This window comes from Arachis ipaensis, chromosome B03 (assembly GCF_000816755.2).
Source record: "Arachis ipaensis cultivar K30076 chromosome B03, Araip1.1, whole genome shotgun sequence".
Classification (NCBI taxonomy): domain Eukaryota; kingdom Viridiplantae; phylum Streptophyta; class Magnoliopsida; order Fabales; family Fabaceae; genus Arachis; species Arachis ipaensis.
The window spans coordinates 101,483,268-101,492,639 of NC_029787.2; positions in this window are offsets into that span (position 1 = coordinate 101,483,268).

The window sequence follows — 9,372 nt, forward strand, 5'->3', positions numbered from 1 at the left end:
TATGTGGGGAAGAGTGAAAGTAAGAGAGAGAAGAAGGTGGGGTATGTGGAGATTCTGTGGGACCCACTTATCCTGGGAGGCTAGGGAATTCGAATTTTCTGCCCCCTTGTGAGCGTTGAACGCCTAGCTCATGCTCCTAGCTGACGTTCAACGCCAGCTTCATGCTCCTCATTGGGCGTTGAACGCCCATAGGAGACCTCCTTCCTAGCATTCAACGCAAGGTCTCTGCCTCCTAGCTGGCATTCAACACCAGCAATGCTGCTCTGCTTGGGCATTGAACACTCATTAGGGATACCCTGTGTGGCGTTCGACGCCAGCTTCCTTGTCCACTTGGGGCATTGAACGCCCACTCCTTCCCCCTTGTCTGGTGTTCAACGCCAGCAAGGTACCTACTCCAGGGTGTTCTATTTCCAGTTCTGACTGTCTCTGTTTCTGTTCTAACTACTGCACATGATCAAAAATTAAAGAAATAATTATGTAAAATAAACTTAAAAAAATAGAAATAACTAATTATGGTTAGGTTGCCTCCCAACAAGCGCTTCTTTAACGTCACTAGCTTGATGGTTAGCTCCTTACGGAGATGGGTAGGGGCTCAAAAATTCACCCCTTACAGTGAACTTCTTACCTGTGCTCTCATGGATGAGCTCCACATGCTCGAGAGACAAGATCTTGTTCACTGTGTGTGGAATAACTGGGTTGTCAGTGAAGACAACTCTCATGCCAGGTGAGAGGCTTTCAGTAGGGATCTTTTTGTCCCTCCAGCCTTTAGGTACTTTCTTCTTAGTACCTTTATTCTCAGTGCTTGATGATGGCTGACCAACACCAAACTTAGAATTGGTGTCTTGGGGCTCTGTATAGCTTTGCACTGAGAGAGAGGGTTGGAACACTAAGTGTTGCACAACTGTCTCTCTTTTGTCAGAAGAAGAGTTGGGGTTAGGCATCTTGAATAAGATACAGTCCTTATGTAATTGCAGGACTAGTTCTCCCCAGACTACATCAATGATGGCATTGGCAGTAGCTAGGAAAGGTCTTCCAAGGATGATGGATTCGTCTTCTTCCTCCCCAGTATCCAAGATTATAAAGTCCATAGGGATGTAAAGGTTCTCAACCTTTACTAAGACATCCTCTACCAGATGATATGCCTTTTTCATTGAGTTGTCTACCATCTCTAGTGAGATTCTTGCAGCTTGTACCTCAAAGATTCTCAGCCTCTCCATTACAGAGAGTGGCATGAGGTTTATGCTTGACCCTAGGTCACACAGAGCCTTCTCAAAGATAATGGTGCCTATGGTGTAAGAAATTAGGAAGTGTCCAGGATCCGGCAGCTTCTGAGGTAGTTTCTTCTGAGCCAAGGCATTGAGTTCCTTGGTGAGCACTGGAGGTTCTTCCTCCAATGTCTCTATTCTAAATAACTTGGCATTTAGCTTCATGAAGACTCCTAGGTACCGAACAACTTGCTCTTCCCTAGTTTCCTCTTCCTCATCAGAGGAAGAGTGATCTTCATAATCCATAATTTGCAACAAGGCATTCAATGGAACTTCTATAGTCTCCTCATGAGCCTTAGTTGCCTTCAGTTCTTCAATAGGGAAGTCTTTAGTGGGCGTTGAACACCCAGCTGCCCCATGATTGGCGTTCAACGCCAGATGTTGTATCTCTTTGGGCATTGAACGCCTAGTAAGGGCTCCCTTACTGGCATTGAGATTCCCTTACTGGCGTTCAATGCCATGAATGGGTCTTCTTTGGGCGTTGAACGCCCAGTAAGGACTTCCTTACTGGTGTTCAACGCCAGATTAACCCCTTCAGATTCGGCCTCAACCTCTACAATGATGCGCTTACACTCTTCTCTTGGATTCACTTCAGTGTTGCTAGGAAGAGTGTTAGGAGGGGTTTCAGGGATTCTCTTACTCAGCTGACCAACTTGTTTCTCCATATTTCTGGTGGAGGACCTAGTTTCTGTTATGAAACTGTGAGTGGATTTAGAGAGTTCAGAGACTATGGTTGCTACTTAGAAGTCTCCATATTTTGCTGACAAGATGTGAATGGTTTATTATTATTAAACCTATTCTGGTTTCTTTCACCTTGGTTATTATTGAAGATTTGCTAAGGCTTCTGTTGATCTCTCCATGACAAATTAAGATGATTTCTCCATGAGGAATTGTAGGTATTTTCATAGGTTTCTCCCATGTAATTTACCTCTTCCATCATGGGTTAATCTGGATCATAAGCATCTCCATCATAGGAGGCTTCTTGAGGGCTGCCAGCTGTAGCTTGCATTCCAATCAAATGCGGAGAAATCATATTGACCTGTTGGGTCAAGATCTTATTTTGAGCCAATATGGTATTCAGAGTGTCAACCTCTAGGATTCCTTTCTTTTGAGCTACCCCATTGTTCACAGGGTTTCTCTCAGATGTGTACATGAATTAGTTGTTTCCAACCATTTCAATGAGTCCTTGTGCCTCTTCAGGCATTTTCTTCAAGTGGAGTGATTCACCAGCAGAATGGTCCAAAGACATCTTGGACATCTTAGATAGACCATCATAGAAGATATCTAGGATAGTCCATTCTGAGAGCATGTCAGGAGGACATCTCCTGATCAGTTGCTTGTATCTTTTCCAAGCTTCGTAGAGGGATTTATCCTCTTTTTGTCTGAAGGTTTAAACTTCCACCTTAAGCTTGCTCATCTTTTGAGGTGAAAAGAACTTGGCCAAGAAAGCATTGACCAACTTTTCCCAAGAGTCTAGGCTTTCTTTGGGTTGAGAATTCAACCACATCCTAGCTTTGTCTCTCACAGTAAAAGAGAAAAGCATAAGCCTGTAGACCTCAGGATCCACTCTATTGGTCTTAATAGTATCACAGATTTGCAAGAATTCAGATAGGAATTAGTGTAGGGCTTCCAGTGAAAGTCCATGGAATTTGCAATTCTGTTGCATTAGAGAGACTAACTGAGGCTTAAACTCAAAGTTATTTGCTCTAAGGGCAGGCATGGAGATACTTCTTCCACATAAGTCAGAAGTGGGTGCGGTGAAGTCACCAAGAATCTTCCTTGCATCTCCTCCATTATTCTGATCAGCTGCCATGTTTGTATTTTCAGTTTCTTGTTTGAAAGTTCTGTGAGGTTTTCTCTGGAGTGTTGTGCTTTAGCTTGTTGTAAATGCTTCCTTAGGGTCCTCTCAGGTTCAGGATCAGGATCAAAGAGATGTTCTTTATCTCTGTTCCTGCTCATAAACAAGAAAAAGAAAACAAGAAAGAAAAAGAATGTGAGTTTCTATGTCAAAGTATAGAGAACTCCCTATGAGATATGAAGAAGAAAGAAGAATGAGGGTAGGAAAACGAGAAGAAGAATTCGAATAGAGAGGTAGAATAATTCAAATATTTAAGAAGTAAAAAGAGAAACTATAATTAAAATATTTTTGTCTTTATTTTAATTATTAATTGAATTAAAAATATTTAAAAATTGAATGTGATTTTCGAAAAAGAAGAAAGAGAAAGAAGTAAGAAGTTTTCGAAAATAGAAGAGAGAGGAATTAGTTAGGAAGTTTTGAAAAAAAAAAGAGAAGAGAAAATAAGTAACTAATTAAGAAAGTTTTGAAAATAAGATAAGATAGAAGATTTGAAAAAGATTTTATTTTAAAAACTTTTAAATTTTAAAATTGGAAAGAAAAAGTCAACGAGATAAGATAAGAATTGAAAATATTTGATTTTGAATTTTAAAATTGAAACAAGATAAGATAAAAAATTTGAAAATAAGTTGAAAATATAAGATATGGTGAAGATTTGAATTTGAAATTTAAAATTAAGATAAGATAATGATTTGGAATTTAAAGAAAGATAAACCAAAGATAAGATAAAAATTTGGAAAAGTTTTGAATTTTAAAATTTAAAAGAAAGATAAGATAGGAAAGAATCAAATTAAAAGAAAAGTTTTGAAAAGATTTAAAAAGATAAGATTTGAAATTTGACTTTACAAGCAAGAAAACACCAAACTTAAAAATTTTTAAATCAAGATAAGAAAAGAAAGCAAGATTTTCGAAATTTTTTAATAAAGGTAAAAAAGATATTTTGAATTTTATTTTGAATTAACGAAGAAAGAGAAAAACAACCAAAAGACACCAAACTTAAAAATTTTTAAGATCAAAATAAGAAAAGAAACACGAACAAATTCGAAAATTTAAAGAAAATAAAGAACACACAAGGGACACCAAACTTAAGAATTGACACTAGACTCAAACAAAAGACAAAGAAAAGATGGATTTTGAAAAAGGTTTTGAAAAAGAAAATAAAAGACACAATAAAAAATAAAAAGTACCTAATCTTAGCAACAAGATAATCCGATAGTTTGTCAAATCTGAACAATCCCCAGCAACGGCGCCAAAAACTTGGTGCACGAAATTGACTCTGCAATATTCGTACAGATAGACCGGTAAGTGCACCGGGTCATCCAAGTAATACCTCAGGTGAGTGAGGGTCGATCCCACAGAGATTGTTGGTTTGAGCAAACAATGGTTACCTTGTAGATCTTGGTCAGGCAGATAGAAAATATGATAGTTGTTGTGAAAAATACATAAAATAGATAAATAAATAAAGCATTACTAGATAGGTGTGAAATCAGTGATGAGAGAACGGTTGATACTTCGGAGATGCTTCGTTCTTCTGGATCAACTTTTCTCATCATCTACTCTAACTTCTAATTGATTCATTCCATGGCAGGCTGTAAATGATTAACGTCGGGTCAGCGGTCATTAATCTTCTCTACTTCAGGTCAAATGCCGGGTCAGTGGTCATCTAATCTGAACGGGGGTGAAGCTCTTGCAGTCTATTCCCTTGGTGATCCTACTCAAAGCGCCACAGACAAGGTCAAATCTTTCGGATCATAGAACGTTTCTCCTTTGATTCTAGCTTAAACTACAAAGGCCCTAATCACCCCGTACCTCGGCTGCACTGATGTTTTCAAGTACCCAACGAAGTCGTGGATTAGCCGTTTAAGAGATGTATAATCAAGCTTATGGTTCAGTACTATCCCGTCAAGGACTCGCAAGAACCCATGTGAAATAGGGATGACAGTCAAGTTACACTACCAATTCATTAGGATGAAGAACGAAGATAGATCTTAGAATGGAATCAAGCATAGATTGAAATAGAATAGTGATATTATTAATCCATAAAAATCAGTAGAGCTCCTAATCTTAACTTAGGAAGTTAGTGACTCATAGCTTACAGAAAATAGTAATGTATTCGAAAATATGGCATAAAGTGTGGTAAAAGATCCTAAATATGGGTGATCTTCTCCTATATATACTAATCTAATAACTAAGGATAAAAGAAATAGGATAAACTAGGTTAATAGTGCAAAAATCCACTTCTGGAGCCCACTTGGTGAGTGTTTGGGCTGAGCTAAGGGTGACTCCACGAGCTAGTACCCTTATTGGGCATTGAACGCCAGCTTTGGACTCCATTTTGGGCATTGGACGCCAGCTGCTCCCTTTTGGGTGTTGGACGCTAGGAAGAGGGTTGGAAACTGCCATTGGACGCAAGTTTTGGGCTTTCATTTCCAAAGCAAAGTATGGACTATTATATATTCCTAAAAAACCCTGGATGTTAGCTTTCTCTAGCCGTTTAGAGCGCGCAATTTGGACTTTTGTACCTCCAGAAATGCTCCTTCAAGTGCATGGAGGTCAAAATCTGACAGCATCTACCGTCCTTTCTCTGTCTCTGAATCAGACTTTGCCAAAACTCCCCAATTTCAGCCAGAAAATACCTGAAATCATCATAAAACACACAAACTCAAAATAGAATTCAAAAATATGAATTTTGCACTAAAACATATGAAAATATAATAAAACTTAAACACAACATAACAAAAACTATATGAAAATGATGCCAAAAAGTGTATAAAATATTCGCTCATCAATAACCATGTTAGCCTATGATTTGCAAGTCCATACTCCTACCTCTGAGGCTGTCGTAACTGGATTAGGCTGTCAACAAGTCCCGTTTCGAATTAAACGTTGAACTTTTGCCATGATCTGATTTGCTTGCCAATGGGTGGACTTTATCCGATTTTGGGTTTGGATTGGCTGTCAAAGCATCATGTACTACTCAATTGTTCTGAATGGTCAGTGTAATTCATGTCTGAAGGATCGGTGGTGGCAAAGGGATACAATCTGAATTCTATTGTGGTGAGCTGTAGTCGAAGTGAATATCAGGGTTTCATGCTATTAGCTGCAAGTGTGTCGGGTGATAAATAGAGTTTGAATCAAATTTCAATTGTGAACAAATTTCCAGAAGTATTCCCTGAAGACATACCTGAATTTTTCCCTTCTCGAGAAATCGAGTTTGCAATTGAACTGGTACCTAGAGCAAGACTAATTTCAATTGCACCCTATCAAATGTCACCTTTGGAGCTGGATGAACTTAAGGTCCAAATGGAGGAATTAATGAGTAAGAACTTCATTCGTCTAAGTGTATCTCCGTGGGGAGCACCGGTGTTGTTGGTGAAAAAGAAGGATGGAAGCATGCAGCTATGCGTAGATTATAGACAACTAAACAAAGTAATTGTGAAGAACAAGTGCCCACTGCCGATAATTGATAATCTGATGGACCAATTGCACGGAGTTGATATCTTTTCCAAGAATGATTTGAGGTCTGGTTACCACCAAATAAGGGTGAGAGATGAAGATATCCCAAAAACCACTTTCAGAACTCGTTTCGGCCACTACGAGTACATTGTAATGTCCTTTAGGTTAACCAATGCCCCGACAGTATTCATGGATTATATGAATAGGATATTCGGTCCTTTTCTGGACAAATTTGTCATCATCTTCATTGATAACTGATGAGCAGATATTTTATACGCTTTTTGGGGTTAATTTCATGTAGTTTTTAGTATGTTTTAGTTAGTTTTTAGTATATTTTCATTAGTTTCTAGGCAAAATTCATATTTCTGGACTTTACTATGAGTTTGTATGTTTTTCTGTAATTTCAGGTATTTTCTGGCTAAAATTGAGGGAGCTGAGCAAAAATCTGATTCGGGCTGAAAAAGGACTGCAGATGCTGTTAGATTCTGATCTCTCTGCACTCAGAATGGATTTTCTGGAGCTACAGGGGTCCAATTGGTGCGCTCTCAATTGCGTTGGAAAGTAGACATCCAGTGCTTTCCAGCAATATATAATAGTATATACTTTACTCAAGGATAGATGACGTAAACTGGCGTTCAACGCCAGTTCTATGTTGCAGTCTGGCGTTAAACGCCAGAAACAAGTTACAAGTTGGAGTTAAACGCCCAAAACAGGTTACAACCTGGTGTTTAACTCCAGAAATAGCCTAAACACGTGTAAAGCTTAAGTCTCAGCTCCAGCACACACCAAGTGGGCCCCAGAAGTGGATTTCTGCACTATCTATCATAGTTTACTCATTCTCTGCAAACCTAGATTACTAGCTTACTATTTAAACAACTTTTAGAGGATTATTTTGTACCTCATAACATTTTTAGATCCAAACATTGTACTCTTTGACAGCATGAGTCTCTAAACTCCATTGTTGGGGGTGAGGAGCTCTGCTGTGTCTCGATGAATTAATGCAAATATTTCTGTTTTCTATTCAAACACGCTTGTTTCTATCTAAGATGTTCATTCGCACTTCAATATGATGAATGTGATGATCCGTGACACTCATCACCATTCTCAATCTATGAAGGCATGCCTGACAACCACTCCCATTCTACCTTCGATTGAATGAGTATCTCTTGGATTCCTTAATCAGAATCTTCGTGGTATAAGCTAGAATCCATTGGCAGCATTCTTGAGAATCCGGAAAGTCTAAACCTTGTCTGTGGTATTCCGAGTAGGATTCAGGGATTAAATGACTGTGACGAGCTTCAAACTCACAAGGGTTGGGCGCAGTGACAGATGCCAAAGGATCAATGGATCCTATTCCAGCATGAGTGAGAACCGACAGATGATTAGCCGTGCGGTGACAGCGCACCTGGACCATTTTCACTGAGAGGACGGATGGTAGCCATTGACAACGGTGATCCACCAACACACAGCTTGCCATAGGAGGAACCTTGCATGCGTGAAGAAGAAGACAGGGGGAAAGCAGAGATTCAGAAGACAAAGCATCTCCAAAACTCCAACATATTCTCCATTACTGCATAACAAGTATTTATTTCATGCTCTTTTATTTTTCGCAATTCAAACTGATAATTATAATTGATATTCTGACTAAGAGTTACAAGATAACCATAGATTGCTTCAAGCCAACAATCTCCGTGGGATTCGACCCTTACTCACGTAAGGTATTACTTGGACGACCCAGTGCACTTGCTGGTTAGTGGTACGAGTTGTGAAAAGTGTGATTTACGATTCGTGCACCAAGTTTTTAGCGCCGTTGCCGGGGATTGTTCGAGTTTGGACAACTGATGGTTTATTTTGTTGCTTAGATTAGGAAAAATTTTTTCTTTTTGGTTTAGAGTCTTCTATTATTGTTCTTGGTTGAAATTTTTTTTTAAATCCTTATTTTCTCTTTTTAAATTTTTTTCAAAAATTTTATAAACTGATAATTGAGTTTTTCTGTTTGAGTTTAGTTTCATATTTTAAGTTTGGTGTCAATTTCATGTTTTTATTTTCCTTTAAATTTTTGAATTTGTGTTCATTGTTCTTTCTTAATCTTCAAGTTGTTCTTGTTTATTTTTCTTGTTTGATCTTTAGTTTTTCTTGTTTTGTGATTTTTTTTGTTTTTCTTGTGCATTTTCGAATTATTAGTATTCAAAAAAAAAATTAATTAGAAATAAAAATTTATACGTTAAATACCTTTGTTAAAACACTTTAAATTTATAGCTCAATTGGCTAGAGCAGTGTGCTTATGTTCTTGGTAATTGGGAATTTTCTTTCTAAAAACTTTTTCAAAAATAACTTTTCTTTGAATAAATCTTGTGCCAAACTTTAAGTTTGGTGTTTTCTTGTTGATTTTTCTTTAGTTTTCAAAAATTTTATTTTGGTTTTCTAAAAATTTTAAGTTTGGTGTTCTATCTTCATGTTCTTGTTGTTCTTGTGAGTCTTCAAATTGTTCTTGAGTCTTCCTTGTGTTTTGATCTTAAAATTTTTAAGTTTGGTGTTCCTTGGTGTTTCCCTCCAAAATTTTCGAAAATAAGGAACATTAGATCTAAAAATTTTAATTTGTGTGTCTTTTGTGTGTTTTTCTCTTTCATCATAAAATTCAAAAATAAAAAAAATATCTTTTCTCTCTATTTTAAAGTGAATTTTCGAAAATTGCTTTTAAAATTCAGATTTCTATTTCAAAATTTAAAATCTTTTTCAAAAATCATATCCAAAGCTTTTCAAATCTTCTTAATTAAGTAATTATTTTAGTTTTAA